The following is a 12958-nucleotide window of genomic DNA, read 5'->3' as shown; positions in this document are numbered from 1 at the left end:
CTTATTTGTTAGAGTTAGTTTGTGCTCATCTGATCGGGCGGTTTGGTTTGTCCCATATGTTTTTGTATCACGCAGGATATGTTGTAGAGTTATAGTTTTTTAAAAAGAAATATGAATCTAATTTAATACTCGAATGGAAAAAAATGTACGACCGTTAAATTCGCTGCTGAACCCTATCCTGGAAAACAACTATCAAACAACTTAAAATAATGTAAGAGGACTTAATGTACGTTACTGACAATAAAAAGTAATGTATTCCTATTAAAGCGCAACGCGAGGGTAGTGGGTAGGAACTCCTTTGGATAGTCCTATCAGGAAAAATGAATCAATCCCTGCCCTCCTCAGATTCCAGGTGTTTCCTGACCAGGAAAACTAGTACCTGCTTAGGGTCCCTTGTCCAGGGTTACGGATAAAGTCCACGGCGGAGAAGAATACCTTCGGTACGGTGTGGATGGCGAAAGTGGCAATCCCTTGATTTTAGCGATTGTATAAAATCACTCACCAACCCGTCTAACCAGCATGGTGTTTAAAGGCTAAAAAACCCCCCAACAGGAATATAGCGATATGTAAAACAAAAGGAATGTGTCCCCATGTGGGTAAACCATACAATAATGGCAAATCCCGCTTGGAAAAAGGACAGCTTCATAGAATCTGGGGGAAGCAAGAAATCGCTAAAAACCACACGATTGAACATCGCAACTCTGAATATAAAGTCCTTAAACAAAGATGAAAAAGTCTACGAACTCGAAGAAGACATCAAGGACTTAAAATGGGACATAATTGTACTAGCAGAGGTAAAAAAAAGGGGAAGAGTGCATAACACTAGAGTCGTTCTTATATTACAAAGGGCGAGAAGAACAAAGCCTAGATGGCGTAGGATTTCTAATATCCAAGAAATATGCACATAAAGTAGAGCAATTCGTAGGAATATCTGAAAGAATTGCAATGATTAGGCTAAATGTAAACGAGAACTTCTCCCTGAAAATTATTCAAGTATACGCTTCAACCGCAGCACATCCCGATGAAGAGATAGACGAATTTTATGAGAAATTTGCACAAACTAGCACGAATTATCACAGACGTATGCGATAATAATAGGAGACTTCAACGCTAAGATCGGACAACCACTTGAAAAAACCGAAAACTATATAGGACAATTCGGCTCTGGAGTTAAACATGAGAGAGAAGAAACCTTGGTTAACTTCCTACAAGCCCACAAATACTACGCAATGAACACATTCTATAAGAAAAAACCTCAAAGAAAGTGGACGTGGCTATCCCCAGACGGAAAAACTTGGAACGATATAGATTACATACTGTGTAACAAAACAGATATCATACCAGAGTTAGAGCCAAATTAGAGATAAAACATAATAAATATACGAGTAGAAATAAATTTAGAAAAACTTGGAATATAGACATAGACAAACTAAAATCGAATACAGAACAATATAAAAGCAAGTTAAACTCCGCGATAGTATTAAATCTAGATAAACTTTGTTTAAATGAAATCAATGAAGTTATAAAAAAAGAATTATTAAATGCAAGCGTAGAAGTGGCAATCGCTAACAGAAAACGAAAATCCAAAATAAGTGTAGAATCACAAAATATGCTGAAACAAAGAAAAGATCTTGTGAGGCAAAACGAAAGAGACACTGCAGAATTTAAGGAACTTAATCGAGTAATAAGAAAACAGATAAAAGAGGACATTAAAAAACATCAAGAAGAACGTATAGAACAAGTCATAGAGAAAATCGAATACTCAAATGCACCAAACCAGGAAAGAACTAGGAAACAGGCAGAAACTAGCAGAACTTGAAAAGGCAGATAACAAATGACATCTCAGAAGTGATGCCTAAAATAAGCCACGAAGAAATAGAAAGAGCAGTAAAAGAAATAAAAAGGAATAAAGCTCCTGGAGGCGATGGAATCCTAATAGAAATGCTGAAGGAAGGCGGAGAAAAGGTCATCACATATCTAAAAGTACTATTTAATAAATGTCTATTCGAAGGCAACATACCCGAATGGAATACTGCTAAAACAATACTAATACACAAAAAGGGAGACACCACAGACCTGAAAAATTACAGTAAAACAAGCCGGATTTAAAAAAGGGTACAGCACCTGTGATCATCTATATACTTTAAAAATCCTAATAGAAAAGACTGACGAATACAATCTCCCATTATGTCTGGCTTTTATAGATTATGAAAAAGCTTTTGATAGTGTAGAACTATGGGCAATAGAAAAAGCATTAGTCAACAACCGGATCGACTCAATAGATAATATTAACGAACAAGCTGAAATGATAGTGACGTTGGGTAATGGAATCGAAACAAGACCAGTAAAAATCAACCGAGGCGTAAGATAAGCAGACACAATATCTCCAAAATTATTTACAGCTGCCCTAGAAGATATCTTTAAGTCAATAGACTGGGAAAATAAGCGAATTCTTATGAACGGAAGATACTTGAACCATCTTAGATACGCAGATAATGTACTACTAATAACCGACACGTGGAATGCACTGAATACGATGATTGTGGAGCTACACACAGAATCCCTAAAAAAAGGAACTGAAAGTGAATTTCACCAAAACTAAACTAATGTCAAACAAAGATGACAAACTTATGATAAACATCCAAGGGACAGAGATAGAACACGTAGATAAGTATACATATTTGGGTTAAAATGTCAAGGTAAGCAAAAAAAAAAGAGACTACCGAAATAAGTATAAGTGTAAAAATGGGATAGGAAGCATTCGGAAGACTCTCAAACGTACTTAAAAATAAAAATATACCTCGAAGACTGCGAACCAAAGTGTTTAATTCGTGTATCCTACCTGTACTTACATATGGAGCTCAAACCTGACCATTCACTAAAATTAACATGAAGAAGATCAGAAAAAGTCAGAGAGCTATCTCACTCAAAGACCATAAAATCAATGAAGACGTTCGTAATAAAACAAAAGTAACAAACGTAAATTTGTATGCCAAGGGACAAATAATAGAAAAGGTAACTTCCATAAAATATTTAAGAGCAAATATGAACAGCCAGTGTAATCAAAAAAAAAAAAAAGAATTCCAATCAAGAATCAAACAAGCGAGGAAAACACTCATAAACATGAAAACATTTTGTACAAGATCAGACCTTAGTCTAGAGCTCAGAATTCGAATGATCAGATGTTAAATTTTCTCTGTTTTGCTGTATGGCTGTGAAAGTAGGACAATGGACCCTGAAACAGAAAAAAGAATAGATGCCTTTGAAATGTATATATGCAGGGATGCTGAGAACTCCATGGATACAAAAAGTTAGCAATGGTGAGGTACTTCGGCGCATGAGTAAACAAAAAGAATTACTCAGCATAATTAAAGAGAGAAAAATAGAATACTTGGGTCATGTGTTGAGGGGTGAAAGATATGAATTACTCCAAATCATATTGGAAGGTATAGTTCAGGGCAAAAGATCAGAGGGAAGACGCCGGATCTCGTAGCTGAAAGACCTGAGGAGATGGTTTGACCGCTCATCTATAGAAATCTTTCCTACAACAGTATTCAAAGCTACAATTGCTATTTGGATCGCCAACCTTCGAAAGGAGATGGCGCAATAAGAAGAATAATAATAACGTTTATTTTCCAACAGAATCCATTTATAGGACAAAATACAATACTAAAGTTAAATGAAATATTAATAATTCATAGGTACTAGCTAAATAACACATTTTTCGAGTGTTTTACCTTAACATAAAGAAACTACTCAATCACCAAGGTAGATCTCAGCCATCTTAGTAAGCTGCTTTAAACTGCAGTGAAATATATCGCAGTAAGCACTTAAGGAATTATAATAGTTGCAAATGAGAAATAGAGGAGAATTTAACATAAGATTAGTTCTAGCTTGTGGATTTCTGAACGTAATCGAATTTCTCACTGGATAAGATGGAACGTTAAAATTTATTTGTCGAGGAATATCAGGGCAGTCAATGAGATTATGTAGTAGCTTGTACAGGAATATTAGGGAGGCATTAATTCGTCTAGATTCTTTTGATACTATGTCCAAACCGCTACACAACTCACTATTGCTGATGCCCCTCTTGGGATATATGCCGTTAATTTTGAAAGACAAAATTTTTAAAAATTTACGCTGCACCTGCTCTATAATTTGGATATGTACATTACAAAAAGGTGACCAAATGACAGAGGCATATTCCAGTTTACAGCGTACAAAAATGTAATAAAGTAATTTAATTGCCGTAGTGTTAGTGAGATTTCGACTATTTCTAATTATGAATCCATAAGATTTAAGTGCTTCTTTAACCTTTAAATTAACATGTTCAACAAAGGTGAGTTTATAATCAAATGTTACTTCAAGGTCTTTAATTTTATTCAAACGTTCAAGTTCATTGCCGTCTATAATATAAGAATGGTATATATTAGACGGTTTCCTAGAATAACTAACTACTTTGCACTTATTGGCATTAAGATTCAAATGATTTGCATTACACCATTCAGGTACACAATTCAGTTCACTCTGCAGAAAATGACAATCCTTAAGATCGCTTATCAATTAATAAATCTTTAAATCATCGGCATAACATAAACATGGTGCAGAAATTGATTCACACAAATCGTTAATAAATAACAAGAACAATAATGGACCTAGATTAGAACCTTGTGGAACCCCTGAAGAAGCTAGGTACTTTTCCGATTTGTAACCATTATAAGCAACAAACTGCGTTCTATTTGACAAGTAAGACGTCATAAAAGTCTCGGCATCCTCAGAAAGACCAAAGAGACACAATTTAGAAAGTAATACTCGTGGTGAATTCTGTCGAACGCCTTCTTAAAGTCAGTATATATGACGTCAACTTGACTTCTATTATCTAGGGCCGCTGAGATATATTGTGTGACCATTAATAAGTTTGTCAGAGTGGACCGATTGGAGACAAAACCATGTTGATATTGAGACAGCTGATTACGAGTTCGTGAGTAAATACAATTATACAAAACTATTTCAAAGACTTTCGATAGATTGCAAATAATGGAAATTGGTCTGTAGTTTTCTACCTGACCCTTTTCACCAGTTTTAAATATTGGGCACACTTTTGACTCCTTCCAGAGACTCGGATATTCCTTGTTAAGAAGACATAAATTAAAAAATTTTAATAGTGGCACAGTTAAGGCACCTATGCAATCCTTAACCAAAAATGATGGAATATTATCAGCTTCACACGTCATTTCAATTTCTTACTAGCCAAAATTATCTCAGACTCTAAAATAGGATAAAAATTTAAGTAATCTGCGTTAACTGAGGAAGAGTTAGCCTTGAAACTAATATCTGATGACAGAAAAACACACTTGAAAAATTCTGCAAACACATTCACAATATTTTGTGGGTAGGAGGTAGTAATGCCATTATATTTCATCACACCAGGAATTCTTGAACTATTATTTTTCGAATTTACGTACGACCAAAACTTCTTGGGGTTGATGGATAAAGCAATTTGGATATTCTCGACATATACATTGTATGCCAAACTGATTTTTGATTTGACAAGAAGAAGAATACTGGTAACAGCAGTCAGTGCAACTGGTTTTATTTGTTATAGTTTGTTAAGTTAAAATTGCTAATTGGTTTTATAGAGTTATAATAATATAGAGTATAGTTATTTCCAAAGTAGAGCTTATTTCCAAAATTTTATAAAAATCGATGCGTCTTCAAAGACATCGGAGGTTATAATACTTTATTTTAAGCTTGAAAGACTGGAATACTATTGTAAAAGAACAATTCAGCAACCGAGTAATTTATTGCGATATAAAAGTGTAAAAATTTTACCATTCTAATCAATGAAAATAATCAATAGAAATTAAAATACTACAACAAAAACATAGATTTATCCTTAAAATATGTGTTATTTATATAACATTTTGAATAAACAGTTATCTACCTTTGTTCAATATCCTGATTATTACCATATAATCATTCCTCGTCAGCTTACAAATATTTGCAGACGCGTGAGAATACTTAAAATTAATATCTAGAATTAAATCATGACATATTTAATTACACATTGTCTCCTGAAGACTAATTACCACGATTTCATGACCTTACGCTCACACCTCTCATTCTCCGCGCACATACGATGTCTTTGGAAGACAAAGCGTTTTTGAGAGTTGCCCACACTGGATGGTATACAATGAAAGAATTAGACAATAAATCAAAAAATATTAATTAAAGGCAAAGGTTGTGTTATGCGATTCTTAAATGCATGTTTATTTTTGTGTTCAAGGCTAATCGAACAATTTAGAACTCAATAAATCGTGTTTGTGTTATTTTGCTTTACGAAAACTACGGCGATTAGAGAAAATTATTGGAATTAGAAAGAATAACTCAACGATTGGCCTAAATACCCTGTGAAAATAAATACACAAAGGCCAAGTACGCTACGCTGGGTTTGATCACCTATTAGTGATATTAGAGATGAGTTACGAGATTGCAAACCGCTCTTTATTACTGATTCTTCACTGTTACATTTCTGTATGAAACATATTTGGAAAGACCACTTCTATATTTGACAATAAACAAAGTTGCAAACATAATTGAGGGTCCTAGTAACAAAGTCGGCAATCTCCATCATTTTGACTTTTGAGTAAAACGCAAAACAATGATATGCCATTAATTTAAGTGATATCGAAACAAATATACTTTAATTTATAAGACAATGATTTAAATGACAGCAAATAGTGAAGAAACTTTACCTAAATTATTAATAGTTTTTTTTAATAAAAAAAAATGGAGAACGCCGGTTACTAAAAGGTGTATATTGCCGGTTTTGATACTAAAATTTGGCAAGAAAATAATACAAACTTTTTATGTTACCTTGGAGAGTTTTACAGATAGTTTTATTTATGATAGCTCATAAAAATAAAACAGCAACATGTTGTTTTCAAAATTATCTAATTTAAGAAACAAAATATTATCTTCTTCTTTAAGTGCCATCTCCGCGGCGGAGGTCGGCAATCATCATAGCTATTCGAACTTTTGAGACGGCTGCTCCCTAGTTGATGTATATCCGTACCACTCTCTCAAGTTGCGCAGTCATGACATTCTACGCCTTCCTATGGTTCTCTTTCCTTGAATCTTTCACTGCGTAATCAGTTGGAGCAAGGTGTATTTCTCTCCATGTGTAATATGTCCGAGATATTCAAATTTTCTTGTTTTAATTGCATTTAACATTTCTATTTCTTTATTCATCCTTGTCAGAACCTCTTTGTTTGTGACGTGTTCTATCCACGATATTTTCAGAATTCTTCTGTACACCCAAACCTTGAATGATTCCAGTTTTTTCATTGATGTCGCATTCAAGATCCAAGATTCCATTCCATAAAAAAATGTAGAAAAAACATAGCATCTCGCCAACCTAACTCTTAGTTCCAATTTTAAATCCCTTGTACATACCACTCTTCTCATTTTGTTGAAATTTGCTCTAGCCTTTTCTATTCTGATTTTGATCTCCTGAATGTAATCATTTGTGGAGTTAATCATTGTTTTCAGATATGCATATTTGTCCACTTGTTCGACGTTGGTTCCGTTTATTAGAAGATTCTCGTTATTTCTTTGAGTTTTCGATATTCTCATAAATTTCGTCTTCTTGACGTTTATTGCTAGACCGTACTCTTTTCCATACTTCGCTATTCTGGTCACCAGTCTCTGTAGATCTTCAATATTTTCGGCTAAGATCACAGTGTCGTCCGCATATGTAATGTTGTTAATGGGAATTCCATTTACCTTTATTTCAGCTGTCTTACCCTCAAGAGCTTTTTTCAGGATCTCTTTGGAGTAGGCATTAAAAAGAATACTCATCTCTGTCTCACTCCACGTCTAATTTCAATTTCTTCTGACAGCTGTTCGTTAACACGTACTTTTTCTCGCTGTTTATAGTATAAATTTGATCTGATCCTGAGGTCGTTGTAGTCAATCTTCTTTGATTTCAGGACATTCATTAATTGTTCATGTCGTACTTTATCGAATGCTTTATTATGGTCAATAAAACATGCGTATATATATATTGATTAACGTCCAGGCATCTTTGTATCAGAATACTAAGTGAAAAAAGAGGTTCACGCGTTCCTAGACCTTTGCGAAAACCAAATTGTGTACCATTAACGTCTATGTCCAGTTTGTGATATATTCGGTTATGGATAACTTTTAGTAGTAACTTTAGCACATGAGACATCAAGCTAATGGTGCTGAAATCGCTGCATTCTCTTGCGTTTTTCTTTTTGGGGAGACAAATAAAAATCGACGTTAACCACTCTTTGGGCAATATGCCTGAACTATAAATTTGGTTCAAGAGTGTTACTTAAACATCAATGTGCTTCTCATCTAGAATTTTTGGGATTTCTATAGGAAGCATGTCGGGTCCAGGGCTTTTCCCACTCTTCATTGTTTTTAATGCGTGTAATATTTCTTTTTTTGTAATATATGCACCTATTTCTTTCGACGTAAGTTCTATGTGCTCCAGATCAAGTCTTTCATCATCGAACAGTTCGTCGATATATTCTGCCCATCTTTGTACTTTCTCGTCCGTCTGTATTATAGTAGTCTCGTGTCTATCCAGATGTGCACCAGTGAGATTTTATTTTCTTAATCCTGCCAGTTCTTTAACTTTCTTGTGTAGGTTAAACAGATTATATTTATTTTGAAGGTCTTCGATATATTTGCATTTCTCTTCAAAGTATTTTTCTTTTTCCTGCTTTATCATCTTCCTAATCTCGTGGTTTATTTCTCTGTATTTATTGTTGTCCATGTTTTTAAATTGTCTTGGTTGTTCCATCATATTGAGTATCTCGTCATTCATCCATTCTTCTTTTCTCTTTGCGGAAGTCTTCAGTATTTCTTTACAGGGTTCCAGTAGACAATGTTTAAGTCGATCCCAGTTCTCGTCAATATCATTGGTGTTTGTGTTCACTTTGCTGCAGTTCACATGCAGTTCACGTTGAAGGCATTATTTTACGTTAGGTCCTTCTAAGTTTTCTTGTGTCTATTGTAGGGATTCTTTGATGTCTTTTAATATTCTTAAGAGCGAGTGTAATCTTGGCGATAAGTAGATTGTGATCTGAGGCTACGTCTGATCCAGGATATGCTTTTACGGCTTTAACAGCATTACGGTATCTTTCATTGATCATAATGTAGTCTATTTGGTTCCTGACTACTTTCTTCGATGTATCTGCTGGCGATCGTAATGTATACAGTCGTCTGTTCTCTTCATGTACCACGTCCTTTCAGAACGTTGGTTACCATCATAGCTATCTTAATTTTATTCACTGCCACCCTAAATATCATGCTTGTATCAACACCATACCAATCTCGCAAGTTCTTTAACCATGAGGTTCTTCTTCGTCCTGGACTGCGTTTGCTTCCTATTTTTTCTTGCATGATATTTTGTTGCAACCTACGTTACCCACTTTATCAAGTCTAGTAAGCCGGCAACATAGCCTCCAATAGTCCATTTCCCTGGCCTAAATTTTTGATTTGTTTCTTTGATTTATTTCCGCGCCGGAGTTTGACGCCCTACAACCCAATATTTTCTATTATTGTCTTAAAAATTCTTCTTTTATTTTCTTTCGCCATTTTATTATCCCAAGTAGTCCGTGTAGCTGTCTAGTGGCTGATCTTGCTTGGCCAATCCTTGAATGTATTTCTTCGTTGCTACCTGCTATTGATGTTATTTGGACTCCCAAGTATTTGAAGATTTCAGTTGATTTTTTAGTTCCCATTTCCCATTAATTTTTTGTATATTAATTGTAGGGCCTCACTTTGTATAAACCTTTTACAGATATCTAAGCACATAGTATATACCACTCTCGACTTCAGCTAAAATTTAAAAAATGTGGCCCAAAATAGATATAAAACTAATGAAAGAAATCAACATCCAGAAAAAAGTAAAAACAGAGCAAATAGTTGAAAATACTACTAGGGATATAAAAGAACAGTGGAACAAAATAAAGATATCCATTACCATACTTTCGCATGAAAATCTTAAATTAAAAAAAGCAAGAGTGGATGATACATAAAATATTGCAGATGATGGAAAGAAGCGCAAGAAATTAAAATGTAGAAATATCAACCAAAAGTTAAATTTAAGAGCAACGTTAAATAAAAAGAGCAAATTAAACATGGCTTTGAAAAGCACGCTAAATCACAGCTCTTACGAAGCTATTCAGGAACATATGTATATGAGACTGGTTACTTACCAAAAGACTGGCTACTGTCAATATTTATTCAACTCCCTAAAGAAGCCAACGCTGAGAAATGTAAAGAATATATATTAAATTATTTTAATGAGGCATGTACTCCTACTATCATTCACTCGAGCATATACACCAAATTAGGAAAAACCTAACTAAAGTTCAATTTGGATTCAGAGCAAGGCTTGGATTGAGGGTTCTAATACAGACAGCCAGGGATGTCAACTGCGATGTGTATGCATGTTATCATTGCTTTCGAGAAGGCATTTGACAAAGTTCGACATGGGAAACTAATCGATATCCTAAAAACATCAGGACGCGATGGTAAGGATATAAGACGAATCTCAAACTTATATCTTCAACAAAAGACAACAGTCGAAAATGAACTATCAGAGATCTTCACAGTCAGAAAAGGAGTTGGACAGGTATTAATTCTTCTAAGGTAAACGGTAAAATAATTGCTTTAATTTTATTTTAAAATGTGAAACATGATGTCAACTTACTACAAACAAAACTCATTAAAGCCAAACCCTACTAAAACCCAAGTATGTGCATTCCATCTCAACAACCAATTGGCGCATGTAAAGCTGAATGTTTCTTGAGAGGGACAACGCTTGAAACATACTGATAGGCTCAAACATCTTGAAGTAGTACTAGACCGGTCACTAACGTATAAATTCCACTGTCGGAGCACAAGACAAAAGGTTTCTACGACAAACAACCTTCTCCGGAAACTTGTAGGAAGCAAGTGGGGTGCAAACCCCCAGGTCTTGAAGACAACAGCTGAGGCCTTATGTTTCTCAACAGGGGAATATGCTTGTCCCGTCTGGGGTAGATCTAGACACGCCCAACAAGTCACCACGGCGTTAAATGAAACATGCAGAATAATTACCGGTTGTATGAAGCCTACCCCCATACCCCTACTGTACCGGGTAGCTGGATTCTCATCACCAGATGACCGTAGATGCGCCTCACAATATGTGGAGAAGTTCAGGCAAACTTTCGATGAAAGGCACCAATTATACGGGTTTGACGAACCGCCAGGAATCAGCCGACTTAAATCAAGGAAAAGGTTTATGAGAAATGTCAGCGTCGAACCACCCGAACTGTTCCCCCTACATCCAGAACGACCTAATGGAATGAACCTGGACTGGAAAACCTGGCGGACACTGAATCGCATACGCACAGGTGTTGCCCCTGTAAAACAGAACCTCATTAAATGGGGCATCAAGACAGACAGCGACGCACTTTGTGAATGTGGGGAAATACAGAACGTGGAGCACCTGAGAGTATGTAGACTTTGCCCATCACAGTGCACCCTCGATGATTTATGGCTCGCAAATACAAAGGGTGTAGACGTAGCCCGATATTGGGCAGAAAAACTGTAGTCGGATCCAGACACGAAAAAGTAAAGTAAGTATTTTAAAATAAAAAACTTTGTTTGTGCAAATTAATACGACTACCAATTGCTAATGCAACCACAATCGTGAACTAAAATTTGATTTAATTTATCAGCTCATAGCATCACAGTCATAATTAAAAATTGCAAACAAACATTATCAAATACTAGATAAATTACAATATTGTCAACAATTTTCAAAATTGTTACTTATTAAATATTCTATTATAATTTTGGTTTATTAATTGTTTAACAATATAATCGGGCAATTGATTATAACCTTTCCAAATTGGTATTACCTTTTTTAATAAAAACAAATCAAATTTCGTGTATTAAGTGTTGGGCAAGATGACATTAGTAATTATATATATTTACTGTTGAAATCCTTCAAATATATTAAACTGATGTTATAACTTACAGAAAAAATATGGCTCTGCGACAAACTTAAATTTACAAAAATAATCATCAATTTTAGGTTTTTTTCCTGATTGCCATTTTTTTACATTAAAATATTGAATATTTTCAATGATTTTATTTACTTTTTTCTGTAATCATCCATTATAATTGAGGCGTTCGGCGACAAACTAACTTAAGTAACAAAAAATGTAAACTTGTGTTTTCTATTCTATGGACTTCGGGTAGAGTTAATTACGATGCCAAAGTAGTATAAACGATAATAAGACGCGAGAATATTATAATTTTATTTAGAACTTCTTCTTGTAGTGCCTATCCGTTTCGGACGTTGGCAACCATCATAGCAATCTGTATTTTGCAAAATGCGGATCTGAAAAGAGTTGTGGTTGTTGTGTTAAACCACGTACGTAGATTTTTCAGCCAGGAAATTCTTCTCCTTCCTGGTCCTCGTTTTCCTACTTCTTCTTTAAGTGCCATCTCCGCGACGAAGGTTGGCAATCATCATGGCTATTCTGACCTTCGAGGCAGCTGTTCTGAACAATTGCCTTGAGCTGCAACCAAACCAATCTCTCAATTTCCTTTCTTTTATTGTATTTTCCATTTCCCCTGCTCTGCCTATTCTCCTTAACACTTCTGTATTCGTGACTCTATCTACCCATAGAATCATTAACAATCTTCTAAATGTCCACATTTCAAACGCGTTAAGTCGATTTATTGTATTCCGGTTTAATGTACATGATTCAGCTCCATAGTAGAGTACACTGTGTACACAGCATTTACTTGGCCTTATTCTGAGGGCCAATGTCAGATCTTTGCTGCATAAAATCTTTTTCATTTTCATGAAGTTGGCACGTGCTTTTTCAATTCTGGCCCTTATTTCTGCATTATAATCGTTATT

Source organism: Diabrotica undecimpunctata, chromosome 9, assembly GCF_040954645.1.
Source record: "Diabrotica undecimpunctata isolate CICGRU chromosome 9, icDiaUnde3, whole genome shotgun sequence".
NCBI lineage: Eukaryota > Metazoa > Arthropoda > Insecta > Coleoptera > Chrysomelidae > Diabrotica > Diabrotica undecimpunctata.
The sequence above is the reverse complement of the archived record's forward strand: the minus strand, read 5'-3'. Positions refer to the sequence as shown.